This window comes from Lathyrus oleraceus, chromosome 4 (assembly GCF_024323335.1).
Source record: "Lathyrus oleraceus cultivar Zhongwan6 chromosome 4, CAAS_Psat_ZW6_1.0, whole genome shotgun sequence".
NCBI lineage: Eukaryota > Viridiplantae > Streptophyta > Magnoliopsida > Fabales > Fabaceae > Lathyrus > Lathyrus oleraceus.
Genome location: NC_066582.1, coordinates 35,845,848 through 35,868,686, shown reverse-complemented (window position 1 = coordinate 35,868,686; position 22,839 = coordinate 35,845,848). Strand labels below are relative to the sequence as shown.

Below are 22,839 nucleotides of genomic sequence, written 5' to 3'. Positions count from 1 at the left end.
CTTGAAATATTTGATCAAATGTTGAAGAAACTTGTTGAAGAAGTTACATAAGATACCTAGATGAATTAGGGTTTCCAAGGAAAACCATTTCCAAACTCTTGATGATTTCTTGATCAAAATAACATGTGAAGCTCATGGGGATCCATATATGATACCTATATTCATTGTAGATAATTCTTGATTGAGCTCTTAGCAATGAGGGTCTTAAACCCTAGATATGAGCTTGATAGATCAAAGTTGAGCATGTGCCCTACCTACAAAAGAGTTAGACAAATGCAAAGACATACTTTTCGTATTTTGGTTAGTAAAAAATGATAAAATACAAAGTATGATACAATCAAATGGTGCTTGGTGATCTCTCCTAATGCAAACCCAATGAGTGAGGGGTAAGGAGGATGCCAAGGTGTGATCCCAATGCTAATGCATATGATGAGGATAACATGAGGGATCTTAGGGTCAAAATTGGGGTCTTCCAGTAAGAATATGACTTTTCATAATAGGTCTAAATATATTTATGTTATATATCATTTAATATGTGATGTTTTGTATGCTAAGTTGTTGGAGTTAGCTAAAGTTCATACAAATGATAATAGTTCTGATATGATGACTAAAGCATTACCAAGAGAGAAATTTGAAGCTTGTTGTGATATTGCCGGTTTTGACGATTTCCTCTACATAGTTGTGAGGGGAGGATTTGTTGGGTTTGCGCATCCGTCCTATGTGGAGAAAGACCCAAATATGATTAACCCATTTGTATCACTTATTTAAATAGATATGACCAATTTAGGACTTAGAAAGATAGAGAGAAAATAAGGATTCAAAAGAGAGAAAAGATCGAGAAACTCATTTCTGTTTTTCTACAACCCGTCTCAATAAAGCAACAATCTCAGATTCATTAACCGTACGATCAACTCAAATTTGGAAGGCAAATATGTGACTCATATATCTAACTTTTGACCATTCAGAATTTCAAAAAAAACGTATGAGGTGAGAGTTATATGCTTCGCACTGAAGCTACAGACTTGAGAAATTTTTCAGCCTTTTGATTCTTATTTGTAAACTAGTTTGCTTTGTGATTTGCGGTTGTTAGCACTAGTTTGTGAATCATTTTAAGGATCTATTATACCTTTAATTAATTATAGTAGAGTTATTTTTTTGGTCTGAACGACTCGTGATTTTTACTCTCATATTGAGGGGATTTCCACCTTAAAAAATCAGTATTCTTTTGTGCTTTTATTTGTTCGATTTACCATCTTATATTTGTTGTTGATCCTCAAGATTCTTACAAATCTAAAGAATTTTATATCTATTCCGTATTGGTCTATTATTATATCTTAATTTTCCATCAAAAGCAAATATCACTTTTCAGTCCATCAAACAATTTCCTACCTAACTTGTAAAATTCTTATTCAGGTCATATGCATGTAATACAATTGTAAAACCGAAAGAAAAGTGTAGAGATTCAAAGTGGATTCGAAAAGGAAAAATCATTCAAGGGTGGTAAAAAAATACTAGGTATCCTACAACTTGCCTTAGTCTGCGTAAAAATTACAAGTAAAACCATTAAAATTAGTGCAAGTTCTAAAGATATAAAAACATATTTGGGCAATCACATAACAAGAAAATATGTGGTTAGACTTAAATTTCATAGTTTATGACAAAGACAATATTTTTGTATTTTTAGAGAGACTTAATTAAATTTATCACATTAAATTTGTAGAATCAATAACTCGTGACATTCAATAGTGCAAGTTAATTGATATGTCTTTAAATATTACCCATGAACAGTTAATATTGTCTAGCTCAAAAAATTTAAAATATAATTGGTTCAAAAAAAATAGAAGAGGAACATGAACATTACCATTATTTAGTTATTAACTATTTTTCTTTTACTAAATTAAAGATTAAAATTAAAATAAAAAGTAAAACTAAAATTAAAGACATAGTTACCTTTCATGGACTGCATTCTAAAAAGCGCTAGTTTAACGCCACTAACTTAAGTTGTCATGACCTCTAAGGTCAATCTGAATGAAAGATACTCTTTATAGCCAACTTTCCTCTAATATATAATTTTACCCTCTGAACATTTACCTTAAAGGAGGTTAATGATTTAGGATTCTCTACTTCCACAACCCCATTAAGCCAGACAACCTATATAGTGACATGTCTTCATTATTTAGACTTAAGCTTTCTTGAAAATAGTTTCAACTAAGAGATGAAAAGAAACACTAGTTTTCACATATAGAATTATTTTTTTCATAAGGTATTTGTCTCGGTACATCTTGGTCCTTCGATTGTAGATAATTTCATTTTCATAAGAAATAAGCCATACCTCTTCTAGATCTTGTAACTTCAGAAGCGTCTTCTAATGGAAAATGTAGCATCACAATTTAGAAATTTGATGGCCCGACGAGCCTTGTACTCCAACTCTATCAAAATTCTACCAAAAATGACATACTTTTATATACACTAGTTAATTATGAAACAACCTTAGATGAGTTTTGAAAGTCGTCTTAAAATCCATAATGCATCATCGAGCTTCTTTAACTAGTCTTTATTAGAAGTGTTCACATTCTTCCTAAATATCATATTCAATAGTTGGTTGGACACCTGAAAATTTCCATTAGTTTAGGGGAGGTATGAAGTGACCACTTTATAATTGACATTATACTTAAATAACAAGTTATCCCAATACTTGTTACTCAAAACTCTAGGTACTTTGAACCTAGTAAATATGTTTCTCTTCAAAATATTTACTGGTGTATGAGGTTCATTAGCTATCGAGTACTTTTAACCCATTTACTTACATAATTCATACATACAAGAATGTAATAATTTAAGTGAAAAGGTGAAAATGGACCCATGAAGTTTCAACTTCTAAGATCCCATTAAATAGTACTTCAACTCTCTTGCTTACACCCTAAGTTCGCAGACATTTGGTAAAAATATTTCAAAAAGTCCACACAATCTTTAAAACACTTAGGCAAGAAAAATTCATTTTACAAGATCTTTTCTCCGAACATTTATCCATCGTAATGTCCTTTATAAGAAGAACTATGATAATTACACACGATGTTGAGTTAATCTTCACCTACTACACATTTTCTAATAAACTCATATGGCACCACTTTGAAGAGGTATGAGTCATCCCACAAGTAGAAATTTTCTTCCTTAAAGAAATTTTTTATTTATTTCTAAGTGAAATCTTTTGGAACTATATTGATCACCTTGAAATATATCATATTATCAAACCACGACTTCTTAGATATAACAAACATATATTCATAAAGAACTCCTCCATAATCTTAATTTCTTTTTCTTTTTGTGAGATAGAGGAGTTCTCAAATCTTTTTGTTAAATTCTTCTAACAAGAAAATCCACTTAATAAGTTGGGGTTTTGGGTCCCCTTTTAATAGTATGTACTTCAATGCAGCATGATAAGTCAATACAATGACTTTAAAATCAATTAAGTAAGAACAAAAAAAATTCAATATAAAAATCACAACTAGTAATTCTTTTTTCATTTTTGCCATAATTCACCTAATTTTCAATGAGAACTTTATTAACATAATAAAGTGCATGGAAAAATTTGTTGTGATGTTGGCCTAAATTTATCCAACTGTGTAAGCATTAGTATCAAACAATAATTCAAAAGATACTTTTCGATTTGATGATATGATTACGACCAATTCACCATTTTTCTTTTAAAATAGTGAAATAATTTAGTATATGTTTGGTATTGAGTCAAATTTGACCAAATCAAATCAAAAACCACATTAACACATAAGCTAAGACTTGGAGCTTCTTGAAATCATGTTAAAGAGTGAATTTGGATGTAGCAATGACAATTGAAACAATAATTTTTGAACATACTCTTAGAAGTTTAGAATCAAGTGCACAATCACATTCTTTCAAAAGAGATTGAATATAAGTTTTTCAATTTTGGAGAAATCCTTAATGAATTATCAATAAAAATACGTACGTTCTAAAAGACTTCTCACTCTTTTCACATTAATAGGTGCGAATAGTTTTTATATAACTTAAATCTTAACTATATTAACTCAAATGCTCTTTTTATAGTTTTTCGTGTCCTAAAATAATTCTTTTTTTTATCATAAAATGACATTTCCCACTAAATTGGTGTCATTGAATCTCTTCAAAAGTACATAAAAATTGTTTAGACAAACATCATAAGTTGTCTCAAAAATAGAAAAGGTCATTCATAAATACTTTTATGGGATTTCCCATCAAATTAAAGAATATAAAAAAAACACCTTTGAAAAGTAGAAAGAGCATTACACAATCTGATGAACATCTTTCTATAGGAAACAATCCAAAAATACAAGTGAATATCGCACTCTCCTAATCAAACGAGTCCACTGCAATTCGGTTGTAATCAGGATATTCTTCCAAAACAAAAGCATCAAGAGTCACTAAGGAGTATATGGATTTCAACATCTTCTTCCATATCAAGAGTCACTAAATTCATCAGAAAAACAATTTATATATCAACCTTTACTAACACATATTCATGTTTCCATACATATATTTTATGAATATATCAGTTAGTTGCAATTTCATTTTTGTGGGTTTAACCTCTTCTTCCTTCTAACTTATTTATCATGGATATCAACATCAAATTAATGCTAGCTTCCAAATCAAGAAGAGCTTTTTCTTAGAAAGCTTCTCAATAGTACAAGAGATGGTACAACTTTCTAGATTTTTAAAATTTGGTGGAAGCTTGATTTAAATTTAAAAAATAACACTCTTCATTCAATTTCGTTATTCATCATTAGAAGGGTTTCTCTTCCTAGACAATAGTTTGTTCATAAACTTTTCATAACTTGGTGTCTTGTTTAATGCTTTGGGAAAAGGAATGTTTATTGATAGACGATTCAACATTTCCATGAATTTCTAAAATTGTTCATATTTCACGTCATTATTATTTAAATGTGGATAAGGAATGAATATAAGGTGGAATTACTTAAAGTTTATCTTCATCTTAAAGTATTTGAATTTTGTTTTTGTCGAGACATAGTCTCTATCTTTTAGCTTCTCCTTATTTTCTTCCTCCTCAATGATATCCACTTCACTTTCTTTCTCTTTAATTTTTTTTTATATTTCATTCTCTCTTTGAATTTCTTTTTTGATTTATTTCTCTTTTTTAACACTTATCAGTCTATATATCAACTCAATCATCTTGAAGTTATCATATTTTGGATTGTCACAAGTATTATTTTATTTACCGACATTTTTAGTAAACAATCACGAGTTTTGTTCAGTTAAGAGATTAAACTCGAAAAATCTCGATGACAAATTTGTGAATGGATATTTTGAAAAACATTTGTGTATTTAAAAAGGGTGGTTTTGTCTGAGTTTATGAAAACTCAAGAACAATGTGAAGAAAATGGAAATGTGTAGAAAATCATGAAGACTTAGAGTGAAAAGCAATAAGAGTGCAATTAAAGAAAAGAAGATAATGAAACAAATTGAAAATAAAGTGTTTGCTTTAACAGATGGTGCACGTAATCATACATTTCTTACTGAATCTTTGAATCACCGTGACATGGATATTGGATTCTATAAAGAACTTAATGAAATTTACGACCCTAGTTACAATGAAGAAACTCAAATTATATACAAGTGAAAAATAATTCTTGACTACGATTACTTTTTCAGTGCTTAACACGTTCACAAATATGTGAGTTATTGTCCTCTACATAGATGTCACACGTCTTCAATGTTTGAACTGCTTCAAACCGTCACCTACGCTGATAATTGCTTTGAAATTTCTCAACTAACTTTGTTGAGAAGCCCGAGTAGACTCCTATAGTATTGTCGAAGCATCCTTAGTTCAACTGACATTTTGATTAAAAATACACTAAGTCCCTAACAAATTATGGATGCGTCGAACTTAACATTTCCATGTCGAAGTACTGATTTGTGCAAACCTTCTCGACATGCTTTGAAGAGAAAGTGATCTTAATCTTGTGGATCTATTCTTGATACTTTCCAAACCAAGTTTAGTGTAGTGTCGAAAATCATAGGCTAACAGATGCCCCCCAAAAATGTCATTTTCGATCATATACAAAAGATGGAAGAAATATGGCGTTTTTAGTAACTGCTCGACAATGTTCAAGGTAGTCTGCTTACGTCACAATCATCATGACCACTTTTCACCAAAACGTCACGTCACTGTACATGCGTCCACTTAGCTATCATTACTCCACTTTTCAAGACGTCGTGTGCCATAAAATCAATTTTATAATAAAAATCATTTAATTGATTTTTTAAATTAAAAAATTTAAGTGCCACTTGTCAAATTCAATGGAGACACTAAAATGTTATTTCCATTATAAAAACACCTTCACTCTCTCATTTCCCCCTTTTTCGAATTCTCAGGTTTTAAAACCCTAACCGTCTTCAACCTCTGTGTCTTCCTCATATTCTTTTTCCTCTAAGAAAGTCTAAAGAAAACCAATGGCTTTTGGTTCCCTCACTAAATTGTTAAAACAAGATTTGTTCAAGCTCCTAAAAGTTTTTTATGATAACAAAGTATTTAAAGAACAACGAGGTTTACTAATGGTTATTCTAGTGTGCAAAATCAGAAGACATTAACCTTGATATTAATCAAGTTAATCACTCATAAGAATCATTAAAGGGAAGCAAATTTGTTATGAATCTGAAGTATCAGAACCAACCTTTCAGACTCTGATGAGTCTATCCAAGTTTTCCATACGCTGAACCTGAGCTTATCATGGAATCCAAAGATCAACAAACTCTAAAGATTGGAATCTTTTGAAGCAAGCAATAACTATCATAAGGAATGGACCAAAAACTTCTCAACGTGCTTTACCAACACTTCTGAAGGTTTTGGTTCAAAGGAATTTGGCTACATCAAGTCATCAACTCTACATGTGTTTATCCAGACTAGCTCTGATTAAGACTCGGATGAAGACAAGCTCATAGCCTGTGAGCTACTAGACTCTGAAGTCTCACTCCAACCAGGTTCTGAAGACATACTTCAACTTTTGATCAAGTTTTAACTAATTCTATCAAAATCCTCTGAATCAAGAAGTTAAGTATAAGGATAGCGGCGACTCTGAACAAGCTTCATCAAACGTCTACAAGAAGATTCCAAGTCTGAAGTTATCCATATAAGATCACGTGATAACGATACAATACTTTGTGTCTAATCAACATAAAGATATGTTGTCATGATCTTATCTCTCCAACTGCTCTGAACTCTACTCTCTTCACCCAACGTCTTTATGCTAGCTGAGTTTTGACTCACTCTACTGTCCAACAACTAAAGACCTTTAACGACTACTTGTACCATGATAGTTTCAACGACTATCTGTACTGTGGTAGTTTTGATCTTCAACGGATCTATTCTAGAATCTATCTATTGATGAAAATTGAAAATATTCAAGAGAGATCTGAACTTATGAATTTCATTGGAACATTCTCTTTGAGTCTGCTCTGACAAAGATGAATGTGAGTTGAAAAATACGTGATTGAGTTCACAAAAATGTGATACCAGTTCACTGTATTGGTTGAGAGAGAGACTTTGTTTTTAATTAGAAAACACAGATTTATAAGACACATACTAAATATAAAGTATAATCGTAACGATTAAGTGTGTGAGAGCAGGGATGAAAAGTATTCACATACATTCTGAAGATAGAATATGTGAATATGTTCATTAGAACAGAAAGGCACAAACAAGGTGAAAATATGTGCAAAGATAAAAGAAGAATGACCACTTCATTCTTCCACACTCAAGAGCAATCAACTCACATATGCTCAAGAGTGTAAATCTTTGTGTATCTGCTTATCTTAGAAGTAATCACATGAACACAAGGTTATAGCAGATTCTTATGGTTAAGAGAATCTGAAGACTTTAGCCTCTGAGATTAGAGTAAGTCCCTTGCTGAGTGTTTTAGCATTAAAGTCCCAATCTGGTTAGTTAGGCAAACAAGTCTCTTTCTATGTGATTGAGCAAAACTCCTTAACACAAGCTTAAGTATGAAGGTCCTGAACAAAGTGTTTAGGAAAAGGGAGTCCTGAACTGGATGTTTGGGCACTGAAGTCTCATGCTTGCGGGCAGAGCAGGAAATATCGATGTGGGTAATTAATCAAGAAGTCCTTAACATGAGCTTAAGGATAGGAAGTCCTGAACTAGAAGTTTGGGCAAGGAAGTCTCGATCTGGGTGACTGAGTAGGAAGTCCTGAACGGGTAGTTTAGGCAAGGAAGTCTCATGCTTGAGGGCTTAAGCAGAAGTATCTTTCTGTGGGATTGAGCAAGAAGTCTTGAGATACTGGCTTAAGCAATTGTAATTAGTCTGATTATAGTTAAAAGCCATTGTGCTGCAAGGGAACTGGACTACTCTCGGTTTGAGAGGAACCATGAACTATTGTGTGTCTATTTATTTACTTATGTATTTATATTCCACTGTGCAAATGAACTCTGAAGTCAGACTCAAGTTTGATTCAGCCTCTTCCTCATATTAGAATCTGAGCGTGAAACATTAGGTTCTAAAACCGAGTTGAAGAAGAAAGAAGTAAACTTCTCACTTCTGATGATTACTCTGGTATCAGACTCTGAACGTGGTTTAGAATCTGATGTTCCAAAATCATAAGTGAAAATAAAGTTTTAGTCATACACAATTCAACCCCCTCCCCATTCTTGTGTATTTTTCTCACCTTCATAAACGTTAACCACGTGTTCCTTCTTCTTCCAAACTCAAAGGTCCCATTTTCAAATATGGTTGCAATGTCATCCTACAACCTGCAATGCAAGAAGAGAAAGTTGTTGTCTGATTTTCTCAGGTACTAATCCCTTACTCCATTTTAGGTATTGTTCACGCTTTCATGGGTCCCCTTTACCCAGACCAAATAAGAAACCACATAAATTGGAGAGCTTTTCCCCTTGTTTCTCATTGTGAAAACCCCTTGTGTTTGAGGATGACCCTTTTGATTTAAGTTTCATGAGAAAATGTGTATTTTTTCATCTCCTTAGATCAACAATGCTTCTTATATCGGTTGGTTGGATAAGGTTCAACAGAAGAAGGAAAGACCATGGTATCTTTGATTTGATACAACTCTCAAGAGTTAGTCCTAAGTGTAATCATCACATGTTGGCCGATGCTATTTGTTATTGGGAAGCCTCGACCAACACGTTCCATCTGCCATTTGGAATGGTTATCCCCACACTATTTGACATAACAGTAATTATCGGCCTTCAACTAATTGGGGAAACCTTCGACCCCGCCTTGATAAAAAAACAAAGCCTAACTTCACCTTCTAACACACTAGCTTTAGTGCTTTTATCAAAGACCATCAAGACTTTATTGACAACATAAACGCCCACAAACATATATCATTCCTTACCCTCTGGCTATCTTACTTTATTTTTTGTTCCAGTTCTCTTCAAATAGCTAAGAAGTTTATTCCTCTGGCTACTCAGCTTCATGAGAAGAGAAATATTTTCATAGGAAATTAATTTTGGGCAATCTATATGAATCCTTGGGGATTTCCTCCCATGACATCAAGGCACATGAAGATCCTGAGGAAACTTTTTTAATTTTTGGCCCCCTCTAGCTTTTGCAACTATGGCTTAATGCGACCTTTGAACCCTCCCCCAGTGCTAACATTTCACTTGATTTAGATAGGAGATTTGAGGGCCTAAGGCTTGCCATGGGCATGTCAGATGATGGAAACTATCCATCAAATGATGTCTTCAAGAAGTACTTTTTCATTTTCTATAATTGAAACACATTTATCTCGACTATGACACCTTTTTTCAGTTGAAGCTATGGACCAGAATGGTTCAGGATGGTGTCATACCCCAAAGTTTTCCCTACCCTTTTTATCTTTTCATTCAATCCTTGACTTAGGACTCATCTACAGGTATTCATGCCTCATTCATATGCATCATTCATCCAATAAGTTGATCACTATAGATTCAAAGCTCTTGGCTTGCAAGCTAGGGTTTATGTGTGAATCAAAGATTAAAGGTATGGCTTTGACTATTCATCTGAGCATAGGGGATGTAAAACCCTAATTGCATGGGCTATTGAAGCATGAATTCGACAAGATTTCATCATGGCACTCCTCAGGGGTCTCAAACCCTAATTCCCTGATGACTTAGTTTTGGCTCTTCACGAGTGCTATGAAACCCTAATTGGGGCTCATATATTGGAGATTTGCTTGTGTGGCATCTTGTTTCATTCAAAGTCCTTGTTTGGGGGGCATGCATCATGAAACTCTAATCAGAGAAACTTGGTCCTAGTACACCTTGTTGGCTTGACTTTTCACCTTGTGTTTGTTTGAAATCCTAATTCAGGGGGAGGGGGTTCTTGGCCATCTTGTCATGGACCATAAATCATTAATCTTGCTTGGTTCATAAGGTTCATTCATCTGGCCCATATGCCCAAGTGTTTGGATTTTCATCTAGTTCAAGATTTTACTCAAACATCCATACATATGCATTATATTTTGTCTTTCTTAGTCCATTGGTTATAAGCCCATGATACTTTCAATTTCCTTGGTCTTTGATCTTTAAGTTCATGGTTGCATTGGGGGAATTGATCTTTCATCCATTGCTTGTCTTTGATCCATTATGGTTCATGAGGGGCATTCATCATTGTTTCATCCATATAACTTGTCCCATTTTATTCATATGGCATCATGGGATCATGTTTCAATTAGTAAGGGTATTGGATTCATGCATAAGGCAATTTGGTTTTGTTAAGAAATCATCCAAGTACTTCATTCAAAACATTAGGTTTTCATTCATTTATCAAAGAATACATGTTCATTATAAAAGAAATATAAAATTTTTTCATATTTTACAAAAGTTGATTTTTGGTCAACTGTTGACTTTTTGGTCAACTAGTTGACCAAAGTCAACCATCACATTTTCATCCTAGAATCTTAATACTAATCACATCTTCATCATTGTATAATTTATGGATCTTCCATGGCCACCACTTCATCCATTGATCAAATTTTGCCAAATTGTGCATCATGACTTGAACTTTCCTTTCTTACCTTGAATGATGACTTGCAATCTTGCCCACCATACCTACATCAAAGCCAGAATTCAGTAACAGTCAACCATTAGCCTCATTAGCATACCATAACAATACTTAAACCAAACAGATGCAACATCACATGGCATCACCATGCTAGCATTTGACCTCTTCTTGACAATACAAGCTTCATTAGACCAAACAGATGCAACATCACATGGCATCACCATGCTAGCATTTCCAAATAGCCCATGACAGACCTACATCATACACAACTGAGCTGCCATAACATTGCGTTGCATCATTACCACCATGTCCAATCAAAACAAACAAGAAATGGAGCAAAGCAAAGCAGACCATGACAATCAACAAAAACCTACAACAAGGTATCATTTTCAGACCTAACAAACCACCTGAATTGCATTAGCTTTTTATTCATTATCACCACCAACTAGCATGCCAACCAATCGAAACTAACAGTTAACTAAGATTCAAAGTTAACATATAATTCCATTACTTACATCAACTAAAACTGAACTTAACAAAAAAGAACTTAATAGAATTTTCATTAACTAACACGGTTCACAAGTTAACTCACAAGTTAACACTTTCAACCTAACAGAAATCAAGTCTCCTAACAATTAACACTAAAAGAGTTTAACATTTCACATTCACTAATGGAAAATTGGATCTCTAACTAACTTTCATTGTCACAACTAACTAAAACTAACAGAGTTTCCTAACTGATAACAAACATCGAATCAATTGATTTGTCAGAGTTAATTTTCTGTTAATCTCTCCCTATATAAATTCAATTCTCACCTTCACCAAAAGATAGAGTTCAAACTTCACCTCAATTCAACTCAGAGACTCAGATTCTCATCCCTTCAATCTTCACTCTCGAATTCTCTCTCTTTTCGCCCTCTCAATTTCACAATTCTCTCCCATAAATTTTACTTCTCAGAGTCAAGATCTTAGAGCAAAGATGAAGGAGGAAGAATAAGATTCGTAGAAGAAGTTTTAGGATACGTACCAGATTTGCCTTCATCATCATCGTCACAACCGTAGCCGAAGAATTTCATAGGTAAATGTTTCTCCCTTCATTTTTCTCATTTCTTGATATCATAATGTGAGGTTCGGTTAGGGGAATCAAAGCCTTAACCTCTAGGGATTTGATTCCAAGAGTGTAGGATTTTATTTTAGCTTTGAGGTTTAGGGTTCTTCAACTCATGGCTTCGATTCAGACTAGGGAGGAGGAACTAGGTTCTGTTATGGTGATTTTCGGAGTCAGGTTAAAAAGATGAAGGAAATGGTGTATGTGGTGAGGGCGTTGAGGCTCCACAGTCGCCGGAGGTGACTTCCGGCACGACGGAGGTGAGAGCTGAGGGGGACTTGAACAGAGGGAGGGAATCCACGTTTAAATGTTCATCCAATTATGGCACGTGCGTTTTGGAGTGGTCAGCCTGGACCAACATGTTTGGGATTTCACTGTTTGCACCCTACTAGAGGTCAGTGCACCCTCTGCTTGTGGGAGATTAATTTTGGGCTTATGGCTTCCAAGCCCAAGCACGTTCTACCCTCTGCACCCTATACAGGACCTTTACACCCCCTTCAGGCCCATTTCTTTTGCTTGTTTTTTGTAATCATGTTTGTTAATTATTTTGCTTAGCCTTAATTAATTGTTGGTTAATTAGGGTATTTAGAATATTAATTTTGCTTAACATGTTAGATTTTAGGATTGGAAATTAGGATTAAAATAGTTAATTGGAATTAATTTGTCTTGATTAGAAATGATTATGATAATTAATTTGTCTTGATTAGAAATAATTAGGATAATTAATTTCTAATTAGATTTTAATCCCTTCATTGTTTTCTATGAGTTTTGGCTATTTTAACCCTGGGGTTTTATTAGTAAAATTTCATGTTCCCTTAGGACTAAAAATTGACTTAGAATAATGGATCATTTAAATCATTAATTTTCATGTGATATTTGGTAATTGATGATTAATTTGACTTTAACCTTTGCATGATCCCCTCGTTAGGATTTTTACACATTATTAACCTTTAGATTAGGTTAACCATAATTTTCAATCCAATTCAATCCCTTTTATTTAAGTTGATCAAAATAAATTTTGATTAACTAAATCTTTTGATTCATGTATAATCCCATAGTCTATTCAAGTCATCAAAAGTCCCTTGGTCATTTGATAAGACTATTTCTATGAAGTTGTGGATCTCAAGGCCTCAAGTCCAGACTTTCATGCAAAGCATCCTAGACAAATCAAGCAGTGGATTATACAAGGCATATCAAAGGTGTTTCTTAAAGAGCTTGTCAATCAATATCAAATTGTGTGACATGAATCTTAATAAATAGGGAATGAATGAGAGTGGATAATTCCATTAACTCATTATGAATATATTTGGATGCAAGATGATTACTCAGTTGTTCAACGTATTCACCTCGATTCATAGACTTTAGCACAGTTCAAATCATATGATTGTCAAGTCTCTCCCTTCAAAGAAACAGTGCAATAATCAGAAGTCTTCATCAACAACTTACCAATCAGGATTCAAGTTGTATGCCATGAGCCTTAAGTAATAAAGAATGACGAGAGTGGAGAATTCATATCCTTGTCTAGGGTATCCTTGGGTACGGGACGAATGACCCAGTTGCTCAAGGTATTTGCCTTTGTTCATAGACTTTAGTGTAATTCGAATAGAATGATTGATAAGGCCTTCATCATCACAAGTAGCAACAAGGATTCTTCTCCAACAACTTGAAAGTTATTATGAGAATCACATGCCACGAGCCTTAAGTAATAAAAAATGAATGAGAGTGGAGAATTCTATCAACTCATTCTTAATATCTTTGAGTACGGGACGAGTGACCCAATTGCTCATCTTATTTACCTTTAATCATAGAATTTAGTGTGGTTCATATCCAATGACTTACAAGTTCTCTTCATATTCCATGATCATATATCATTCCTCTTGACTCATCAGTTTCTTATCGTCTTTGTTTTGGTCGTAATGGGCTGAACTACGAAAGCTCTAACTTTCTCATTGCACAGTGAGAATACGTAGGCACGAGGATTCAGATTCTCCACGAGCTACCTTATTTATTAATCATATCTTATTTATTTCTACCTTATTTATCACTTCTTCATTCATCAATCAATACCATCTTTTTGATATCAAATATCATTTTTCCTTGGATTTCACAAATACCCTTTTAGGACGATATAGCGACAATCCACCTTGTGAACCAAGAGATGTTTGGCTATCAAAACAAAGACTTTATTCCTTATTTATTTTTTGGCTAAGACGTCTGTCTATTCTTCGGTTCAGAGTTTATTCCTTCATGGATCAAATATACCATTCTTCTTTGGTTTCAAATTGTTTGTTCCCTATAGTGATATAATTATTCCCTGTACTAAACAACACTGCAGATGATCCTTGAAGTTGTGTTTGTCTTATCAGTCCCTGCTGCTTAGGTGAACACCTCTTTGTTTCCACTGCAGTTAACCCTTGAAATTGTGTTTGTCTTACCAGTCCATGTTGCTTAGGCAAATACCTTTTTGTTTTCACCATTTTGTTGGTACAAGTTATACTTTTTATCACTATCAATCTCTCTCCTTGTTCTCATGGTTCCATGAACTACGAGTGCCTAGACTTTCTCATTGCACAATGAGAATATGTAGGCATAAGGCTTTGAATCCTTGGTGAGCACAATCCTAATTATTCTTCAGCCTTAGGGAACCATTCATATATTTCATGAACCATCATCTACCTTCATTCACTCCATGTGATACACCTATATCTTTGAGCCAAATATACTATCTCTTTGAGCTCCATCATGTGTTTGCTTGTGAAACAAGATGTGTTTGTGCTACGAAACCAAACACTTAATTCTCTTTGTTTTCGGCTATACCATATAGTGGAGAACACTTCCGACTACCCACATATTGGTTAACACCAGTTTTACTCTTAGGTTCAGTTTCATCTCTTTTGGAGTTCAAATCATGCAATTCTTTGGTTCAGACCATACCTTTATCATAACTTATTTTCACTTCCTACCACTAGTTTTATGAAATACAAAGCTCTGAAATCCTTATTTTACTATAAGGATACATAGGCATGAGGGCCCTAATCCTCACCGAGCACTTTATATATTCTTCTCTTCCCCCGAGTTTCATCGATGTTTTCCCTTTCCTTTGGGTATAAATAAAGTTCGATGGAAACTCTGTTGTACGTTCGAGCGTGCGATATGTTCAGGTATATTTCTGATAGCTTTAGATGGTATTCCCAACCTCTTCACCTAAGGACCAAAGAGAGACCTAAGACACTTGGATGCAAATTTTTATAACCTCTATCTTGTCGGCTAGAATCTCCTCTACCATATCAAGTGTTGGGGTGGCTGCCTATCAACTAATTTTGGTAGCTAGACAGATTAGCTTCAGTCAATTCTTGCCAAAGTCCCTTTTTTCCAAAGAAGAATCAGTTTTCCTGGATACTGATGATCCAAATGAGAAACGATACCAAGAGTTTTAATACTTTTACACCAAAAAAGTCCGACATCTAAATCCTTTCGAATTATTTCCTTTTTCCCATTGTTCCAAAGAATTTGAAGATTAGAGGTTTTCTTACCACTGTGGCATGATAGACCCTTTGATTGTGCTTCGGCGCCTAACATATTCCTTTTCGTTTCTGAAGAACCAGAAGAAGAAAAGAAGTGGTACTCAAGGTCCTTTTGCATAACTTATTCACCTTTGTTCTTATCTTTAAGGGTCGAAAAAGAGGAGTCAATTCCACTATTGCCATACCAACTAAAAATAAAGCCAAAAAGAACCAAGAAACTGAAGTTCCCGACAATGAAGAAACACATGTTTAACTTACTTTCTTACTTTCTTTCATTTATTCACAATTATCCTTTATCATACTAAAAATTGCAAATACCTTAGTCTCCACAAAGGATTTGGGAAGAAAATAAAGAGATGGAATTCACTACGGAGAGTGATAAAAGTTTGATTTTGACTCATCCCATCCTTCCTAAATATAAAACGATCATGAACATTAGAGTTGCAACCTTAAATTTCAAGGATGCGGAGAAGGACAATGCTTTTGCTTAGACTTCTTGACATCTTCAGGCTAAGAAGAAAATGAAAATAAAGAAATAAGCTTATAAGGCCAGCCCCAAGAAACTCAAAAAACAAAAGATTGTCATTATTGGTGATGGATGAACTGAAGATGAAGAACACCCTTAACTAACCAGAAAGAAAACAGAACAAACAAAGCAAAACGTACATGGAAAAAGCCCAGAGAATGCTAATTCAAGTTCTGATTTCAAGGTTACTAAGGTATCTTTATATTACTTTTCATATCCTCTTTGATCTCCATCTTACATTTTATATTCTTATTCGACTTTTCTTCATAGGAGCAACCCCTTTCTATTGAATTCCTAATATCTCAACCAAACCCTAGTAATCCTCCATCACCAAATGTTAACTCAAGTATACGTTGGTCAATTCTTGTGACAACAAGCTCACCATCAGTCCAACCAACGACAATTGATAGGCAATTGTTGATCAACTAGAAAAAATAGTCGAGGAGGACATTATTGATCTATCCAACAAAATGTATGAAGACCAAAAACTTGGACCATCACCTGACAGGCTAGACAACCAAAACCATTGATACCCTTCGTCTAATTCTGAGGATTCTAACCCTGACCCTTAATCGACGGGTCAAGAAAATGGTGCTCTGATGTCATGTACCTCAGATCATGTTGATCACACACAGGGAGGGGGGGGTCAAGATATAACTCATACCTAAGAGACTCCAGATGATGGTCGAGCCGAAGAAACTCAATGCCCAAATGTGTCTCAGTCTAATGGATTTCGAACAAAAAATATCCAAGCATCTCCACTCAAATGCCTTCGCCAACAGCCATTGAAAACCCAAATTCAACTTCTTCATTTAACACTTTCAGGACCACTCTTAATCAAGAAAGACTGATATCAAGGAGAAGAACCATGTAGAAGCTTTCAACATACTCATGGGTAGTTAAGAGACTTCGGTTGAAAAATCTCCCAACTCCTCACCTGATCCATGAAATGAACCTTCTGGTGATTTTTTTATTGAATTAATCCAATAGTTGAAAATAAAAATCCTCGATATGGATCAAATTCAAACCATAGAAGAAAATTTTGCTGCTCTTTATGAGATTAAGGGATTGCTGACACAACTGAACAAGTCAGAGGCACCTGACTCTATTGTCAACTTTATTCTTGATTTCGAGCTATTTCTTGAGCAAACCGCTCAAAATGTCAGGCGTAAAACGGAATCTCCTAAAAGACTTGACCGAAAAACTAATGTTATGTCTCATCAATGAGACTTAGTAACTCAATCTCAAATTTGAATCAATGAATGAGAAACAAAGGTTAAAAAAGACAAGGATCAACTGGCCACTTGTGATGCAAACACTCTTAGTTTGACGCAACAAATGGACGAGCTACAACAGAAAATTGAAGACGCCGAAAAAAGAGAAAGCTCAGATTAAAGCTTCACAATTAGCTTCTGTCAAAGAGAAACTAGTTAAGGAATCTAAATTGGTATTTAGGATACTGAAACTACTTGTGAACTGGAGAAAGAAGTGAAAAAGATGAGGATTGGGGATTCCATGAATGACAAGAAGATTCAACTTGCTAAACAGCGCTTTGATAATTTGTTAAGGATAATAATGTTTATTTTGAATTTTATTCTAACAAATGTTTTGTTAAATCTTAGACATCTATTCTAGTGCTACTTGAAGGATTCCTAGATAAAAGTGGCTTGTCCTGCTTTTTAAAATTTAACATAACTCATCCTTATAAAACCAACTTGTAAGATCAGGAGTGTCACTCTATATAAAATCTTTCAAGATTCTATCACTAACCAATGTGGGAATTAGGATGTTCCAAATACACCCCCTCACACCCAACACTCTTTTGAACTTGGTGCAAGGATATTAACAATGGGTGACCCATAGTTTGATCGATATGCTTTGATACCATGTTAGATTGAATAATAATTCATTGAAGAGAGTGTAGAAGAATGAACAAGAGAGTGAACAAGATATTATTATTGTATTATGATTAATTAAATGATGATAGAGTGAGAGCTAATCTCTTATACACGATGGATTCTACAAGTTAGTTGCAACTTATAACATGAAGTTAGTTACATTTTCTAACAACTATAACTAACCTTCTAACCACTTTAATAAACCTCAATAAACTTATCAACATGCATGGATCATGTATCCTCTAATAGAGTTTTAATGTGTTTTGTTGAATATTTAATTTTGTATTTTTTAAGTATTAATATTAAATTAAAAATCATTATTGAATAGCTTATAAATTTTAATTTTTGCAAAATTACATGAATATAATAGTATTCATTAAAAGCTTGAAATTTATATTTATTAATTTAGTTTGTTTGAAGGTATGTATTAATTTAGAATTTAATTCCTATGCACTTAAGTATAAAATATTTTACATCATTAAGGCATTATAATAATTCAAATGTATTATTTTAAAGTAAATTAAAATAAAAGTCAATATTTTAAACTTGTGATTAATTGTCATGTTTTATTAATTTAAAGTTAATAACTTATTATTTATAAAATGTTTTTTATACAAAATGTAAAAATATGTTAAATATTAGGTTTAATTAATAATGAAGTCCTTTAACTGATTTCATTTTAATTATTTATCTAATAATATTAAATTTTAGTCTCTTAAAAATTATTTTATTAGTCTAATAAGTCTTTTTCGTCAAATTTGGGAAAAACGTTAACTTCTACCTATGTGGCTTGACGACAAGGCAACAGTTGGATTAATTAGTCAACATATATTTTAAAAAATTGATTTTTTAAAAGGAAGAGTTTTGTTCTCAAAGGTTAAAAATGTTGGAAATCCACCATAACCTATGGAGAATTTCTATCAATCTTGATGAACAAGATTGTTATCAACCACGCAATGATAATGAAAATAAAAGAACAATTGAGAAAGAAAGAAAAGAACGTTGGAGAAGAAGAATATTTTCTACAGAGTTTCTCTCTGCCCACAACCTGTGGAAAACTTCTTTATTCACTTTGCAACTGCAAAATTCGGTGAATACAATGTTATTTGTTCTCTCTTGCAAAAATAGGGTTACTCCCTCTACTTATAGATTCAATGGGTTTCGATGAACTGCAAGGAAGACGCTTTGTCCAATATGTTGGTGAACACCGGGTCATCTCTGAATGTGCTCCCGAAATCAACTTTGTCCAGACTTTCTTATCAAGGCACCCCAATGAGGTACAGTAGCGTGATTGTCAAAGCGTTTGATGGTTCCCGTAAAACCGCCATCGGTGAAGTGGACCTTCCAGTCAAGATAGGTCCGAGTGATTTTCAAATTACTTTTCAAGTGATGGATATTCACCCGGCCTATAGATGTTTATTGGGAAGGCCATTGATTCATGAAGTAGGAGTTGTGACATCTACTCTACACCAGAAGCTTAAATTTGCGAAGAACGACAAGCTTGTCGTTGTGGGTGGAGAGAAGGCGTTTTTAGTGAGCCATCTGTCATCCTTTTCTTATGTTAAAGCTGAGGAGGAGGTTGGAACTCCGTTCCAAGCCTTGTCTATTGTTGAAGTGTAGAAAACTGGGGCACCCATGTCTTCTTTGAAGGATGCTCAAAAATCTATTGAGATTGGCAACACTGATCAGTGGGGTCGTATGATAGAAATTGCTGAAAACAAGAATAGGGCCGGATTGGGGTTTCAACTAGGGTCGTTCAACGTCAAAGCTGAAGATGTGCAACCGAGTTTCTGCAGTGGAGGGTTCATTCACGGTAATGATCAAGACTCAGCTGCTGTGATCGAGGATGGTGACGATCAAGACGAAGCTTGCACCAACTTTGTGACGCATGGCCAGACTTGCAACAATTGGGTTGTTGTTGATATTCCCAGTGTTGTTCACCAATCTAAGTAATTTGTTTTTCATTTTAAGAAAATCTTTCTCCTATTCCTAAGGGAGTAGTGAACATTGTTGGGCATTTCAATTATCATCAATGAAGTACAATTTTATTCATCCACATCTATGATGTTTTTACTTTTTGCTTTTCTGAAAATGGTAATCACAAAAAACATATATAAATAATAATATTCCATCTGCATAATATTTTCTCACGATTCATTTCTCTAAAATCAAAATATCAAATGATTATGCAGGTTGGTTCTCAAACCCATTGAATACAATGATCCTACTCCCTCTCCAAACGTTGATTTCCCTGTGTTTGAAGATGAGGAAGGGACTGATGATGAAGAAGTATCTCATGAATTATCTCGTTTACTTAAGCACGAGGAAAAATCCATTCAGCCGTTTGAAGATTAGATTGAATTAGTCAACTTGGGTTCCGAAGATGATGTGAAGGAAGTCAAGATTGGGTATCAATTGTGTCCAGAGGCTAAGAAGGGGTTGATTGATCTTCTTCGAGAGTATTCTGATGTGTTTGCTTGGTCCTAGCAAGATATGCCTGGTTTGGATTCTGAGTTTGTGGAGCATAGATTGTTGTTGAAGCCAGAATGCCCGCCAATCAAGCAGAAGTTAAGGGGGACCCATCCGGATATGACAGTAAAGATCAAAGAGGAAGTGCAGAAGAAGATTGATGTTGGTTTCCTTGTTACCTCCAAATATCCGCAGTGGGTGGCCAATATTGTGCCTGTTCCGAAGAAGGATGGAAAAGTCTGCATGTGTGTTGATTATAGAGATTTGAACAAAGCTAGTCCGAAAGATGATTTTCCTTTGCCACACATTGATATGTTGGTAAACAATACAACTAAATTCAAAGTATTTTCATTTATGGACGGATTTTCCGATTATAATCAAATCAAGATGGTACCCAAAGATATGGAGAAGACCATGTTCATTACACCCTGGGGAACATTCTGTTATAGAGTGATGCCTTTCGGTTTAAAGAATGCTGGTGCAACATACCAGAGAGCTATGGCTATTCTTTTTCATTATATGATGCATAAAGAGATCAAAGTCTATGTTGATGACATGATTTCCAAATCAAGTGATGAAGAAGAACATGTTGAGCATTTGTTGAAGCTATTCCAGCGTTTGAGGAAGTACAAACTCCGCTTGAATCCCAATAAATGTACATTTGGTGTTCGTTCTGGTGAGTTGTTGGGTTTTATTCTCAGTGAGAAGGGTATTGAAGTTGATCCTACCAAGGTCAAAGCAATACAAGAGATACCTACGCCCAAAACTAAGAAGCAAGTCAGGGGTTTTCTCGGCCACTTGAATTATATCTTGAGATTTATATCGCATATGACTTCCACATGTGCGCCTATTTTCAAGCTTCTTCAAAAAGATCAATCTTGTCATTAGACCGAAGATTTCCAGAAAGCTTTTGACAGTATCAAATAGTATTTGCTCAAGCCTTCGATTTTATCTCCTCCTGTTGAAGGAAGACCGTTGATCATGTATTTGTTTGTGCTTGATGGAAGTATGGACTGTGTTCTTGGTCAGCAAGATGAATCTGGAAAGAAAGAGTATGTAATTTACTACCTCAGTAAAAAGTTCATCGACTATGAGACTCGGTATTCTATGCTAGAAAAGACTTGTTGCGCATTAGCTTGGGTTGCTAAGCGTTTGCGCCAATATATGTTGAATCATAGTACTTGGTTGATATCTAAAATGGATCCAATCAAGTATATTGTTTAGAAGCCTGCTTTAACTGGAGGATTTCCCATTGGCAGATGTTGTTATCCGAGTATGATATTGAATACCAATCTCAAAAAGCGATTAAAGGTAGTGTCTTAGCTTGCCACTTGGCTCACCAACCAATTGAAGATTACCAGTTAGTGCAATATGACTTTCCTGACGAAAAGATCTTGTACTTGAAGATGAAAGATTATGATGAACCATTGCTTGAAGAATGGCCAGAACCTGGTTCCCGTTGGGGCATGGTATTTGATGGAGCTGTTAATCAGTATGAGAATGACATTGGGGCAATGATCATTACTCCTCAAGGCACTCATTTTCCGTTTACAGCTAGATTGACTTTCAAGTGTACAAACAACATGGCTGAGTATGAAGCTTGTATTATGGGTCTTGAAGAGGCCATTGATCTCAGAATCAAATATCTTGACGTCTATGGAAATTCAACTTTGGTTGTGAATAAAATCAAGGGTGAATGGGAGACGAATCAACCTGGTTTGATACCATATTGAGACTATGCGAGGAGGATTTCAACTTTCTTTACAAAGGTTGAGTTTCATCATATCCCTCGAGATGAAAACCAGATGGTCGATGCTCTTGCAACATTGGCTTCAATGATTATGGTGAAATTCTGGAATGAAGTTCCTAATATGAATGTAATGGGTCTTGATAGGTCAACTCATGTGTTTGCTGTTGAAGAAGTCAAAGATGAAAAGCCGTGGTATTTTGATATCAAGTGTTTTCTCCAAAGTCAGATTTACCCGCCTGGGGCATCTTTGAAAGATAAGAAGACTTTGAGGAGATTAGCTGGCAACTTCTACCTGAATGGTGATGTGCTCTATAAGAGGAACTTCGATATGGTTTTGCTCAGATGCATGGATAGACACGAAGCAAACTTATTGATAACTGAAGTTCATGAAGCTTCCTTTGATACTCATTCCAATGGACATGCTATGGCTAAAAAGATGTTGAGAGCAAGTTATTATTGGCTGACAATGGAATATGACTGTTGCAAGTTTGTGAAGGAATGCCACAAGTGTCAAATTTATGC

At 34.5% G+C, this 22,839-nt stretch overlaps 1 long non-coding RNA gene across 1 annotated transcript; it reads right to left on the bottom strand.

Moving 5' to 3' along the window:
- Positions 1 to 10,800: 10,800 nt before the first annotated feature.
- On the bottom strand, positions 10,801 to 12,462 carry LOC127135136 (uncharacterized). Its single transcript, XR_007808434.1, has 2 exons — positions 12,070 to 12,462; positions 10,801 to 11,089 (listed from the first exon to the last, which is right to left on the bottom strand). It is a non-coding gene; the product is annotated as an uncharacterized LOC127135136 (long non-coding RNA).
- Positions 12,463 to 22,839: the final 10,377 nt, after the last annotated feature.